The following is a 14,543-nucleotide window of genomic DNA, read 5'->3' as shown; positions in this document are numbered from 1 at the left end:
GAGTTATTTGTAGTGAGGTGGATGGACCTAGAGACTGTCATACAGAGTGAAGTAAGTCAGAAAGAGAAAAACAAATACTGTATGCTAACACATATATATGGAATCTGAAAAAAAAAGGAAAAAAAATGGTCAGAAGAACCTAGGGGCAGGACAGGAATAAAGATGCAGACGTAGAGAATGGACTTGAAGATACGGGGAGGGGGAAGGGTAAGCTGGAACAAAGTGAGAGAGTGGCATGGACATATATACACTACCAAACGTTAAATAGATAGCTAGTGGGAAGCAGCCGCATAGCACAGGGAGATCAGCTCGGTGGTTTGTGACCACCTAGAGGTATGGGATAGGGAGGGTGGGAGGGAGGGAGACGCAAGAGGGAAGAGATATGGGAACATATGTAGTATATGTATAACTGATTCACTTTGTTATAAAGCAGAAAGTAACACACCATTGTAAAACTATCATACTCCAATAAAGATGTTAAAAAAATAAAATTTAATTTAAAAATTAAAGATATTATTTTGCTTACCACTTCCTCTCCTGTCATAATAAGTTATTATTATTTATTTTATGATATGTAGATTTGCTGCAAAAAAAAAATTCAGTGTTCTGACAGCTGAATTTCTCACTTTCAAGTCAAGCCTCATATATACAAGCCAGGGTGGCATATAGAGTAGTCAGGAAAGGAACAAGGGACCCTCATTTGGGTGAGGTCTACCTAATTGTCAACTTTACCCACTTATAAATTATGAGAGTGGCACATACTATATTAGGTCTAGGTATGGACACTGTTTCCAGTTATCACATTCAGTTTCTCTGGTCTAGGCAAATACTTTGTAACGGTGTTTCACATTTTCTATTGAATTTGTTTCTAAGAAAAATTTCATCTTATTTCTATTACAGATCCCAGTTAATTAAAGATGTATATTGTAAACTCTAGGAAACCACTGAATTTTTAAAAAGAGGTACAAATTAAAAGCCAATAGTAGAGGTAAAATGGAATAAAAATGCTCAATTTTTAAAAAGTGCAAAAATTTTAAAGTCAAAGAAGAAATGGAATAAATAGAAAACAGCTAGCATGATGGTACATTTCAAGCAAACTATATCAATAATTACAATAAGTGCAAGTTGTCTAAAAATACCACTTAAAAGACATAGATTTTTCACATGGAATAAAAAAGCAAGACACAATTATGTCCTTTACAAGAAACCTACTTTTAAATTAAAAGACCCATATAGGGTAAAAGTAAAGGGAAAAAAAATCAGTGTTTTTATTCCCTGGCCTTGGCAGATGTTGCTCGGTGTTGGATAAAGTGAGGAATGTGACATCAGAATAAGACAGCAAGGAGAAAAGAATATACATGTCTAAAATTCCTCATACAGGGGTGGGATAGGGAGGGTGGGAGGGAGGGAGACGCAAGAGGGAAGAGATATGGGAACATATGTATATGTATAACTGATTCACTTTGTTATAAAGCAGAAACTAACACACCATTGTAAAGCAATTATACTCCAATAAAGATGTTAAAAAAAAAACAGTAAAGTTGCACATCCTCGTACTAAAAATCTATTAGCATGTTATGATCCTGGCACTTTCATCCTTCAACTTGAAATGGAGGCAAATGTTATTTTGAGGTAGGGGATGGAAAAACTATAATATCTGACTTGCCTTTCAGAGCACTATTAATTCTATTAATTTAATAATTTCTCCGCCGCCTCCACATTTCTGTTGTTATTAAAATTGTCTCCTGGACACAACATCTACCCTTGCTGTTACTACTTCAATTTAATCAGTTACCAAATTTATGTTATTGAGGATTATCTTAACCTTAAAATATGGTAATAAAATGAGGCCAAACTCCAAAAAAAAATAAAAAATAAAAATAATAAAATTCCTCATACAAAACCCTTAGGGTTTGATGTTTTCTGAAATTCAGAATTTGGGGTATTTTGGACAGGCAATATGGTGAATATATGGTATATTATGTAACACCCCCAGGGGGGTGTTACAAACACATTAGTATTTCATAGTGAAATGGATAGTCACATAAACAGGTTAAATAAAGACTATACATGGCCTCATATCAATTCAGGTCAAGTTTTGCTGCCTATGAGTTTTGGCAGCAAACTTATGAAACCTTTTGGTTTTTAGAGATTACTGAATTTGGGAATTATAGATAATGGATCATGGTCCATGGTCAGGTGAGTCAAGGAGGAGCACAAAGAAAAGCAGTGAGACCCACAAACGAGGCCATGCTGAAGCCTCCTTGGTTTTGGGATACAGGTCCATTCTTCACTTTTTCCAGCCAGAGACAGCACTTGTCCTCCAGCCTGAAGCCCCCGAAGTGCACAGTACTTTGAGTGTAGGGTTTTGGATCACTTAAGGCAAAGTTATGCCCACTATACATGCAGAGAACATGACCTTAGGATAGAAGCCCTGCGTACATTATGGCAAAGTGCTGACCATGGCTGGCATCAGGAACGACTAGAACAGAAGATGTGCTCTTTTAATATACTGAATTCATGCACAAGATTTTATCTGGAGAAAGGGTACTAAACTATAGCCAAAAAATATGTGTCGACCATAGCATTGAAAAGTACATTGGATTGTTTCATTGAAATTTGCTAAGAGAGTAGAACTTAAATATTCTCAGTAAAGAAAGAAAGAGAGGGAGAGGGAGAAAGAGAGGAAGGGAGGGAGGGAGGGAGGAAGGAAGGAAGGAAGGAAGGAAGGAAGGAAGGAAGGAAGGAAGGAAGGAAATATGTGAGGTGACTGATATGTTAACTCATATATCTAACCATCATGTTGTACACTTTAAATATCTTACAATTTTATCTGTCAATTATACCTCAATAAAGCTGGAAAATAAAAGAAAGAAAAGTGGCTTAATTTTATTCTATTGGAGTTTGTAGATGTGTAGATTCATGTATTTCATCAAATTAGGGAAGTTTTTGGCCATTATTACCTCTAATATTCTTTCTACCCCTTCCTCTCTTGTCTTCTAGGACTCCCATTGTGATTGTGTTGGTCTTGATGCTGTCCCATAGGTCCAGTAGGAGCTTACTCAGCCATATTGAAGGCAGAAATATAATCAATTCCTCTTGACCTCAGCATATAAACTTCCTAGGGGAATATGTGGATGCCTGATATAATGTAGATAAGCCAAGTCATAAGCAGACTGTGGAAATGATGGAAAGTTGGCGGTAAGCTCCATAGAAATACAGTTGGCAGGGCTGGTCCTTAGATATAGACAAAAATATGGAGGCCTACTTCAGTGACCATCAACCTTTTTCCACTCCTACATTCGTCACATGCATAATACACCATCAGTAATTCTCATTTTATACTTAATGATTCTCATGGAGGGGGTGCCCTACAGCACATCTACCCCATGGAGCTTATGGTATGCCCCCTTCTGTGCACTCTCAATCCCTCACAGGTTTAAATTACTGTAATGAATTGCATAGTGGAAGCCTCACATATTTCTACCACTAAATCCTTCCCAACGTCAGCCTGCAGCAAAGTCCACAATGTCCATCAAAAGTCATTCCTGGAGGCTGAGGTACTCTGAGGCAGCATGATACACCAGGAAAAACTTCAGCTGAGGGTTGGACATATTTAGGTTCTAATCTCACCTCTGCCAGTTATTAGCTGTGTGACTTTGAGAAAAATCACTTAACCTCTCTGAACGTATTTCCTCAACTGTAAAAGGGGGAAAATAATAATACGAACAACTCTGCAGAGTTGTTGTGAGAATTAAATGAAATGAAGTTTATAAAGTCAAGGGGTGAAGGTGAGATGCAAATCTTACAAACTTAATACAGGCCAAGTAGTGGCATGCAAGGAGCATACCATGGAGTGAGGTAAAACTGGATTTGAAACCTGGCTCTGTGTTTACCAGCTGTGTGATCCTGTTAGTCTCTTAATTAGCTTAACTGGTTTCCTCATCTGTATAATGGTGATAAAACACTTATCATAAACGACAGTCATTAAGATTTAATGGGAGAATGTAAGTGAAAAAAACATGTGTGCATGCATTCCACAGATATTTTTTGAGCATATGGGAGTATGATGGAGATCAGTGTAGTGTGGGGAAAGGTGGGGGAATATTTTAGAAAGAGTGCTCAGGAAAGCCCATTACTGGCACTAGGAAGGTGATGGAAGAACTTAGCAAATGGGAGTTTCCATCCTTTGCAAATTTTAAAAACTTGCACTACTTCCACCCAGACAACTTTTAAAAGGTTCTCTCCTTCAAAAAGCACATATCCACTTCCCTGGGGTACAGCTTCCTGTTGACCAGTTTCCTCCTTTCACCTCAGTCTCATGTGCTGCCCCTCCAAAGCATAAAACTCTGAGACAGCAAGGACACTGTTGGTCCTGATTCAGTAATCAGCCTCTTTCCATGTTTCCTTCCTTGAATCATGCCTGCTATTTTGTTTGTAGGAGTCCTCTTCTTTTTTTAAAACTTTTTTTATGATAACTTTATTCAGATATAATTAACAAACCACTATCAATGACCACAGGCTGAAGAGCAGGTCTCTTAAGTCTGGTCAGAGACCAAGCTGCTAACACTGAATACAATTCCTGTGTTTAACCCTGGGCTCCAACCAAATACCTAACCTAAGACATAGCTTGAATCCCTAACTCTGGACTTGGAGACTTAACCCTAATTTCAGACTGAAACCTTAACCACGGTCCCAGATAGGGACCTCAATTCTATCCATAAACTGAGCCTCTTTCTGGCCATACTCCAAGGCCTTAACTCTGATTAAATTGAGGCCCTAGATCTAGTCACATACTCACTGGCTATGTCTGGTCCAAGACTAAGTAGTGTAGTTATGACCAGTCCCAGATGAGTCTCTAACCTTGATCTCCTATTGAACCCTAACTATGGCTACTGATAAGCCCTTAATTCGTGATACAGAGATCCAACCTGTGATCAGACATAGCCTCTAAACCTGTCCCAGGCTGAGTCTCAAGTCTGAGCTACAAACTGTGACCTAACTCTGGGATATACTTAATATCCTCCACTGACCACAAAATGAGTGCTCAGCATACGCACTGACCGAGCTCTAACCCTCACCACAAACTGAGGCTCTAACTCGGTCACAGCCTGAGATCTGATCTTGGAAACCTACCCAGCTACAATTTCCACCGACTTAGCACTAACCAGAAAATGACCCCAATACTGGCAACAGAATGACTACTAAACTTGGCCTCATACAGAAACAAAAACATGTACAGAGACTGAACTGTAAACTTAGCCAAAGACTGTGCTTTAATCCTGGCCAAGAAGTGAAACCAAATCTTCTTCAAAACTTGAGGATATAGTCCAACCACATCTTATGCCCTAATCCTGTTCACAGATAGAACCCTGAACATAGCCACAGCCTGAGACTTAACTCTGTTCATAGCTCAAGTTCGAAACCTGGCCAGATACTGAGTTCATAAATCTGACCATGGAATAATCCACTGAACCTGGGCCTCATCAATGGCCGCTGATTTTGCCCCTAAATCTTATAGCCTCTAACTGTTTACAAACTCAGTTTCCGGTCACAGACTGAATTCTTAACTCTCATCACAGACTGAGCCCATAAAACTTAACCTCTAGCCTGAGTTTTCACCCTGAAAATAAAGCTTATGCTCCCAAAATGGCTAATGACTGATCCTGAATCTTTGGGGTAGACTGAACCTATCTCTGGCTAAATGCTAGCCCCAGACTGAATCCCAACTCGGACCACAGCTTTAACCTTAATACTAGCCACAGACACAGCCAACGCCAGAAACTGAACGGTTCACCAAAACTGGGCAAAGACTGAACCCAAACTTTGAATATGAATTAAGGACAAAACAAAACAAATACTTTTCTTAGTCTTTGCCGAAAACCTAACAAGAGATTAATTTTAACCCTGAGCACAGATACAACTCACCATGGCAAAGGGAGCACCATGGGAGCTCTATTGCTGGGTACATTCTGAGCACTGCCTTGGGACAAAGACTGTAAATCCTGCCCATAATCTGAGACCCAAAGACTAAACCCTAAGCCTGGCTGAAGAATGATTCCTAACTCTACAAGGTTAAATCAAAATCCTCCTCATATTATTAGAACTAACAACAGGCTAAGATTGAGTACTAAACTCTGTCACAGACTGATTCTTAACCGCATAAACAAAGTTCACTATATTAGTGGCCACAAACTGAGTTCTAGCACTAGCTTGAGATTGAGCAGTCAGTCTGGCCACAATCCTAGCCCTCAACTGGGGAGAGATGTACCCATGACACTGGGCAGGGTAGGGGCGCTAAAAATTAGCACAGACTGAACTCTACTACTGATACCAGAATGCCTGCTACACTAGCCAGAGTCTAAGTCCCAAATTGACAACAGGACATGAACACTCTAAACTCAAACCCTGGCAACAGCCTTAGCCCCAAACCCTGATTGCTGCCTGAGTCTCTAAATCGAAACACAAGCTGGATCCTATGTGTTGTCCATTCTCACACTAACTTTATTTGTAGACTGACATATAACATCGGCAGCCAACCTGAGAAACATGCTCTTAGCCCTAAAACCTTCTTCATAGTAAGTCTTAACCTGGCCATTGGTAATCCTCAAACTCTGGTAAAAGGTTAATCAGATACAAAAATCAGTTGCATTTCTATATATTAACAACAAACTATCTGAAAATTAATTAAGAAAACGTCTCATTTACAATAGCATCAAAGCAACAAAATACGTAGGAATAAACTTAACCAAGGAGGTGAAAGACTTGTACACTGGAAACTATAAAATACTGTTGAAAGAAATTAAAGCAGATGAATATAACTGGAAAGGCATCCCTCATTCATGGATTGTAGACTTAATATTGTCAAAATGTCCATACTACCCAAAGTGGTCTACAGAGCCAATGCAATGCCTATCAAAATCCCAACGGCATTTTATTTTTATTTTTATTTTTGGCTGCATTGGGTCTTCGTTGCTGCGTGTGGACTTTCTCTAGTTGCGGCAAGCGGGGGCTACTCTTCGCTGCGATGCACGGGCTTCTCATTGCGGTGGCTTCTCTTGTTGCGGAGCACAGGCTCTAGGCATGCAGGCTTCAGTAGTTGCAGCATGCGGGCTCAGTAGTTGCGGCACGTGGGCTCTAGAGCATGCGGGCTTCAGTAGTTGTGGTGCGTGGGCTCAGTAGTTGCGGCACGTGGGCTCTAGGGTGCACGGGCTTCAGTAGTTGTGGTGCACCGGCTTAGTTGCTCCGTGGCATGTGGGATCTTCCTGGACCAGGGATCAAACCCGTGTCCCCTGCATTGGCAGGTGGATTCTTAACCACTGTGCCACCAGGGAAGTCCCCCAATGGCATTTTAAATGAAATGGCATTTTAAATGAAATGGCATTTTAAAGAAAAAACAATCATAAAATTCAGTTGGAACTGAATAGACAGTTTTCCGAAGAAGACATACAAATGGCCAACAGGTATATGAAAAGATGCTCAAGGTCATTAATCATCAGGAAAATGCAAATCAAAACCACGAGATATTGCCTCACACCTGTCAGAATCGCTATCATCAAAAAGAACACAAATAACAAGTGCTAGGAAGGATGTGGCGAAAAGGGAACCTTTGTGCACCATTGGTGGGAATGTAAATTAGTGCAGCCACTATGGAAAACAGTCTGAAGGTTCCTCAAAAAATTAAAAATGGAACTATCATACTATCCAGCAATTCCACTCCTGGGTATTTATCCAAAGAAAATGAAAAGACTAATTCAAAAATATATATGTGCCCCTATGTTCACTGCAGCATGATTTGCAATAGCCAAGATATGGAAGCAACCTAAATGTCCATCGATAGGTGAATGTATATGTCCTACTGAGAAAAATAAAAAGCAAAAGACCAATGGAATCTAAAAAAAAATAGATGAATGTATAAAGAAGACGTGGTATATATTTATACAATGGAATATTACTCAGCCATAAAAAGGAACGAAATTTTGCCATTTGTCACAACATGGATGGACCTAGAGAGTATTATGCTAAGTGAAATAAGTCAGGTAGAGAGAGACAAATACTGTATGATTTAACATACATGTGGAATCTAAAAAAACAAAACAAATGAACGAACATAACAAAACAGAAACAGAGTCATAGATACAGACAACAAACAGGTAGTTGTCAGAGAGGAAAGAGATGGGAGGAGGAGAGAAATAGGTGAGGGAGATTAAGAGGTACAAACTTCCAGTTACAAAATAAATGAGTCACAGATATGAAATGCACAGTGTGGGTAATATAGTCAATAACTATATAATATCTTCGTACGAGGACAGGTGGTAACTAGACTTCTTGTGGTGATCATTTTGAAATGTATAGAAATATAGAATTTGTGCTATATGTGCACCAGGAACTAACATAGCATTGTAGATCAATTATACTTCAAAAACAAACTCATAGAAAAAGAGATCTGATTTGTGGTTACCAGATGCAAGGGGTGGGGGGCGGCAGAAGGAATTGGATGAAGGTGGTCAAAAGGTACAAGCTATTAGTTATAAGATAAATAAGTACTAGGGATGTAATGTACAGCATGATCAATATAACTGACACTGCTGTATGCTATATATGAAAGGTGTTAAGACAGTAAATCCTCTCCCCTTTGGTAACCATAAGTTTGTTTTCTACATCTGTAAGTCTGTTTTTGTATATAGTTTTATTTGTATTACTTTTATATTCCACATATAAGTGATATCAATGTGAGAGGGAGGGAGGGAGGAACAAATTAGGGGTATGGGATTAAGAGATACAAACCGCTATATATAAAAGATAAGCAATAAGGATTTACTGTACAGCACAAGGAATTATATTTGATAACTTGTAATAACCTATAATGCAGTATAATCTGAAAAAAATAACGGAATCACTTTGCTCTATACCTGAAACTAACACAATATTGTAAATCAAATATACTCCAAGAAAGAAAGAAAGAAAGAAAGGAAGGAAGGAAGGAAGGAAGGAAGGAAGGAAGGAAGAAAACGAAAATAACTTGTTTGCTTTAAGCAAGAGAGAGAGGAAGAAAAAGAGAGTACATCCTAATAGTTCTCATCACACGGAAAAAATTTGTTTTCTATTTCTTTAATTTTGTATCTATATGAGATGACGGACGTTCACTAAACTTATTGTGGTTATCATTTCATGATGTATTTGAGTCAAATCATGATGTTATACACCTTAAGCTTATACAGTGCTGTATGTCAATTACATCTCAATAAAACTGGAAAGAAAAGAAATCAGTTTAAAAAAAGTGTCAGTGAGGGTGTGGAGAAATTGGAGCTCTTATACACTGTTGGTGGAAATAGAGAATGGTGCAGTCACTATGGAAAAAAGTATGGAGGTTCCACCAAAAATTAAAAATAGGCATATCATTGACATCTAAATAGATATGTATATGTGATGTGATATATTTATATTTATATACATAAAATATTATTCAGCCTTAAAAAGAAGGAAATCCTACCATTTGTGACAACATAGATAACCATAGAAGACATTATGCTAAGTGAAAAAGCCAAACACAGGTGGACAAATATTCATAATTCCACTTATATGAGGTAATCAAAATAGTCAAACTCATACAAGCAGAGAAAAGAATGGTGGTTGCCAGGGGCTGGGGAGAGGAGGAAATGGGGAGTTATTGCTCAGTGAGTATAAAGTTTTAGTTTTACAAGATGAATAAGTTCTAGACTTACAACATAGTGCCTATCGTTAAAAATACAGTATTGTGCACTTTAAAGTATGTTAAGAGGATAGATTTCATGTTAAATGTTCTTACCACACACACACACACACACACACACACACACACACAAAGAAAATCCACAAAAGAACAGAAGGAAGTTTTTGGAGGTGATGTATATGTTCAGTGCCTTGATTACGGTGACAGTGTCATGGGTATATACATATGTCCAAACTCATCAAAATGTATACATTAAATATGTGGAATTTTTTTGTATATCAATTATGCATAAATAAAGCTTTTTCAAAAGAAACAGAAGGAACATTGGCCATGATTTTTGTCCCTTTAATCAGGAAAATAAATTTTTCCATAAGTCAAAGCATATTTCTTTTTGTGCCTCATTGATGAAAAAGCACCTGAGTAAAGTAGTGTTAGTTTCTTTTGCGTGTGTGTGTTAGCTTTTAGAGTCTGTATTTTGAGGAAGGTAAGGAAAAGGGGTACTTTAAAGGTTTTGGGTTAACCAATCAACAGAACTTGCCACAGCAGGAGCCTAATAAAATTAATATCATTATTAAAGAACTTATCTAAGAATGTTTGACAAATTAATCTCCTAACACACAATCCAGCTACTAATAATGATAAGCTTCTTTCAAGTGTCTAAATAAACAAAAATAAGCGTATTGTGTATGGAACAATACTGGAATTATATAAACCAGAATGTTAATAGAAAATCAAAAGCTTAATCAGATAGCACCAACACCAGCACTCAGTGAACAGAAACTCTACACAAAGTCAAAATGGGACAACTACCAGCAGAATCAACTCTGACACAGGCCAAGCTGAAATGTTAACACAGGTCGCTGACTGAACCAGGCTCTGGCTGCAGAATGAGGTACAACACTGGCCACTGTGACTTAGCTCCACAGACCATTCCAATATGGGCAAAGACAGAACCCTGACACTGGCTAAAGTCAGAAACCACAGCTTGGACGTACTTTGGGCAAATATGCATCCCAAATTCTGTTCATATTCATAGTTAAAATCCTGGCCACAAACTATACTCTAACATTGTCCATAGATGAAACGCTAACTTTGGTCTGAGACAAAACTAGGGCACGTGATAGGTAATATCCTAACATGGCAACAAACTGAATATTAAACTTAGACACTGACTGTGCATTAACAATGGCCACAGACTGAGGCCTAACACTGGACCAAAAATAAACTCTAACCATGAACAATAATTGAAACTTTACCTGATGAAAGACTGAACATAAATCCTGTTCAAATTCTTATTTAGCCTTTCCCCAGGCAACACAATCAGCATGAACTGTAAACCCCGACAGAGCTCTGATACCGGCCTTTACTGATTCCCAAACCTAGAAATGAAAGTGATTCCAACACTGACCAAAAACTAAAGTCAAACCTTGAGCTGAGCCCTAACCCTGAATGTGGTCTGTCTAAGGCTGGTCCACAGACTGAGCCCCAACACTGATCTTAGAATACATCCTCTCTTATATAAACTAAATCCTAATACTGGCTAAAATTTGAACCCAAATCTTGTACACTGACTTCACAATGAGTATAACCCAGGCTACACTGGACTAAAGGCAGCCTCAGAATAAGCTTTCATGCTGGTCAGAAATATGCTCTGATCTTTGTCACAGAGAGAACCATGGCTATAACACTGGGGCCTAACACTGATAACAGGCTGAGCCCTAAACTTGGTTCCATGGTCCTCTAACCATGGATCCACACTGACTTGTAAAGATAGCAACAGATCGACTAAGCCTTCATCTAAGTCGAAGATTGAAGCCAAACACATTCCACATTATAAACCTGAACTCTGCCCATGACTTCAGCTGTACACTGGCTCTTAAGCCTTAACCTTGGCCTACCAATTGATCTATAAATCCAGCCAGACTGATTTACCCTGGGTCTCTATTTCACAAATTCATCTTATACTCAAGCATTTTTTCCTGGATGTATTTTCAAGCATACTTTCTACCAACAATACATCAAGAGTCTCCCCTTTGTATGTGTAAATACACATACACACACATTCCAATAAGCCTTGTAGAAATATTAAGTGTCACTACTATGTATTTTTTTTCTTTTTCTTTTTTATTTCTTTTGGCCACACTGTACGGCTTGTGGGATCTTAGTTCCCCAACCAGGGATCAAACCTGGGGTCCCAGCAGCAAAAGCACAGAAGCAGAGTCCTAACTACTGGACTGCCAGGGAATTCCACTGCTATGTATTTTAATTATTAATTATTTATTGATAGTTTCCCCCATTAGAATATAAGCTCCAAAGGGAAGGGATATGGTCTGGGCTTTGTTTTTTTTTCCCCACTCCTCTATTCCCAACATCTAGAATTGTGCCTGGAATGTTGTAGGTACTCAACAAATATTTGTTGAATGGATGAATGAGTAGTTCCTTGTTACTCTTCTGTCCTCTTATTTGACCTCTCTGCACAATATTCCAGTGATTCTACTTTGTTTTCTGTTGCTTCATCTATCAGGCCATTCCTTCTCAGCTTCCTTTGAAGGCATGTTTTCCTCTACCTACTACTTGAATATGGTTATTTTCTAGGGTTCCATACTGAATCTTTGTCCTTCTAAAATTTACTATTCTAAACACTCTCTACATGAAATTTAGTTCATATTTACTTATTTAATTACTATTTATTACTGATGTCTCCCAAATGTTTAGTTCTAACCCAGACCTCTCTCCTGTGCTTCAGACCTACATTTCCTTACAGCCTACGAGGCATCTCCACACAAATGTTACACAGATTCCTCAAATTTTTAAATGTCCCAAACTGAATCCCTCCTATCCCTCACAAAACTTGCTACTCTTTCTGGGTTCCCTATCTCAATGAATGGTACTACCATTCACTCTTCCACATCAGAACTTGGGAGTCACAATGGATGCCTTCCTTTCCCTCCCTTTTCATACCCAAATTGTCATCAAATCCAACTGATCATATCATTTCCTTGCTTAAAATCCTTTGATGGTTCTTTACTGCTTTCAGGTTATATTTTGAACTCATTGGAATGGGCCCCTATTCCTGCCCCATCTAGTTCCTGCAGTATGGAAGGTTTTTTGTTTGTTTGTTTCCTGCACTCTCTCACATCCTTATTTCTCTGTATGGAATATGATTAACCTCCCTGCCCCAAAGATGACAAATATCTTACTGGTTCTCCAAGGCTCATCATTCAAGCATTTCTTTCTCCAGAAGTGGAATGAGTTCTTCCTCTTCTATGGTCCTACAGAACCCTGTATAGAACTTTTTAGAACACTTTGCACATTGTATAGTCTACCTCCCTTCTTAGATTGTGAGCTGCTTCAGAGGAAGGACTATTTTCCAATTCTGTAGCAATTGTGACTAGTCCAGGGCCTTGCACAAAGCAATTGGCTGAATAAATTATTGAATCTATTAAATCATCTTCTTCCTTCATGTCACTTGTTAAAATTTTAGGCAATTACCTTAGCAAAATGCAATTCCTCTTTCTTTCCCTTCATTCTGCTTGGAGGTCAAAAAGTTGTCCTTAACAGTAAAATTGTAGTAACCCAATTGTAACGATCCATTCAGCTATAAGGATTCATCTCTAACAAAGAAAAGAAAAGTCAAAAGTCAGGAGTGAAATTAGCCCTAATAAACAACCATTTTCTTCAACTTTTTAATCACTTGAAAGTGTTTAGGTGTCCCACATATTCCTTTATCCACATCTTTAAACATACGTTTTACTAAAAAGATAGTTTCTTAAAGAAATATACAGTTATTTCTTATTATTCAAATTGTATACCTGTTCTAAACTGCTACATTACACCAATGATCGTGGCCACTGTTCTTCATAGCATGGCTTCATTATAGGTTAAACAGGTTTCTTCTGGCTGGCTTCAATCACATTTCTATGCCTACTGTGACACCATTTCAAAGTAAAAAATATGATTCCCAATTAGAAACAAAGTATACATTTTCCAGAAACTTTAAAGTGATTCTAATGCACATGGTTCACACAGAACACACTTTGACAATTTTAAATTCTAAGCTTATCAGACAAAATTCCAAAATTCCAGTCAAAATTCTAAGCTTATCAGAGCATAAATAACACTTTTTAAAAGCCACTGAATCAAAACTCAATGAGAATTTCAAATCACGATATAAAGTGTTTGTCCCCCAAATGCAAGTAGCTTAACCAACAGTAAAATCAATCTAGAACCTTCATCTGTCCCCACAAGCACAACCCCATACCCCAAGAAGGGAGATTCTCTAAGACAGCACACTCCAAACTACAACATCCAGAATACCCTCCTCGAGCCGAAACTGGGAACAATAGGAAATGCGGGAGGGGGCTGGCGGGGAAGGAATTGTGGGTATATAAAAAGAAGTGTCTTGACTCCATCTCCCACAATCCCCTGTCTTCACTTGAGCCTCTCCGCCAATGTCAATATTGGATTCCACCCTCCTCCCTCCCCCCACCAGGAAGAACAACCTCCAGAGACTTCAAACTACATTTCCCATGAGGATAAGGGCTCGGGCCTCCGGCTTCCTTGGTGACCAGTAGCCAATAGGAGACGCAGCTGTGGCCGTTGAGTGGGTGAGAGTCTAGCCTGGGCCTGGGCGCCGGGCCTAAGCCGGCGGCGCCAGGAGGGGAGTTCAGAAGACTGTCGCCCGGCATGGGGCGCCGCGAGGGCATCGCCCGCCCGGAAGCTGCCGTGCCGGCCCGATTTTCCGCAGTTCTATAAGGAGTTGAGCTTCGGTAGCCAGGGAGCTGGAGGTCAGAGAGACAGAAAGCCTGAGCGGCTGAGGCTGGGGACTGTG

General features: G+C 39.0%; 1 protein-coding gene and 1 long non-coding RNA gene across 8 annotated transcripts in view; one reads left to right on the top strand and one right to left on the bottom strand.

The window, feature by feature from the left end:
- LOC309652040 overlaps positions 1–14,543 on the bottom strand; it is a 655,586-nt gene that overhangs the window by 577,992 nt on the left and 63,051 nt on the right. The window lies entirely within an intron of this gene.
- ENOX2 (ecto-NOX disulfide-thiol exchanger 2) overlaps positions 2,744–14,543 on the top strand; it is a 270,889-nt gene continuing 259,089 nt past the window's right edge. For 5 of the 7 annotated variants that reach the window (XM_082445320.1, XM_082445321.1, XM_082445319.1 and 2 more), the window contains exon 1: positions 2,744–14,499. The gene's annotated coding sequence lies outside the window, so the exon portion shown is untranslated. The remainder of the gene's footprint in view (positions 14,500–14,543) is intronic. The other 2 variants (XM_082445312.1, XM_082445311.1) reach the window with 1 other exon arrangement.

Source organism: Balaenoptera physalus, assembly GCF_965194825.1.
Source record: "Balaenoptera physalus genome assembly, chromosome: X".
In the NCBI taxonomy this organism is placed as follows: domain Eukaryota; kingdom Metazoa; phylum Chordata; class Mammalia; order Artiodactyla; family Balaenopteridae; genus Balaenoptera; species Balaenoptera physalus.
Note: the sequence above shows the minus strand (reverse complement) of the source record. Positions and strands in the feature narration are given on the sequence as shown.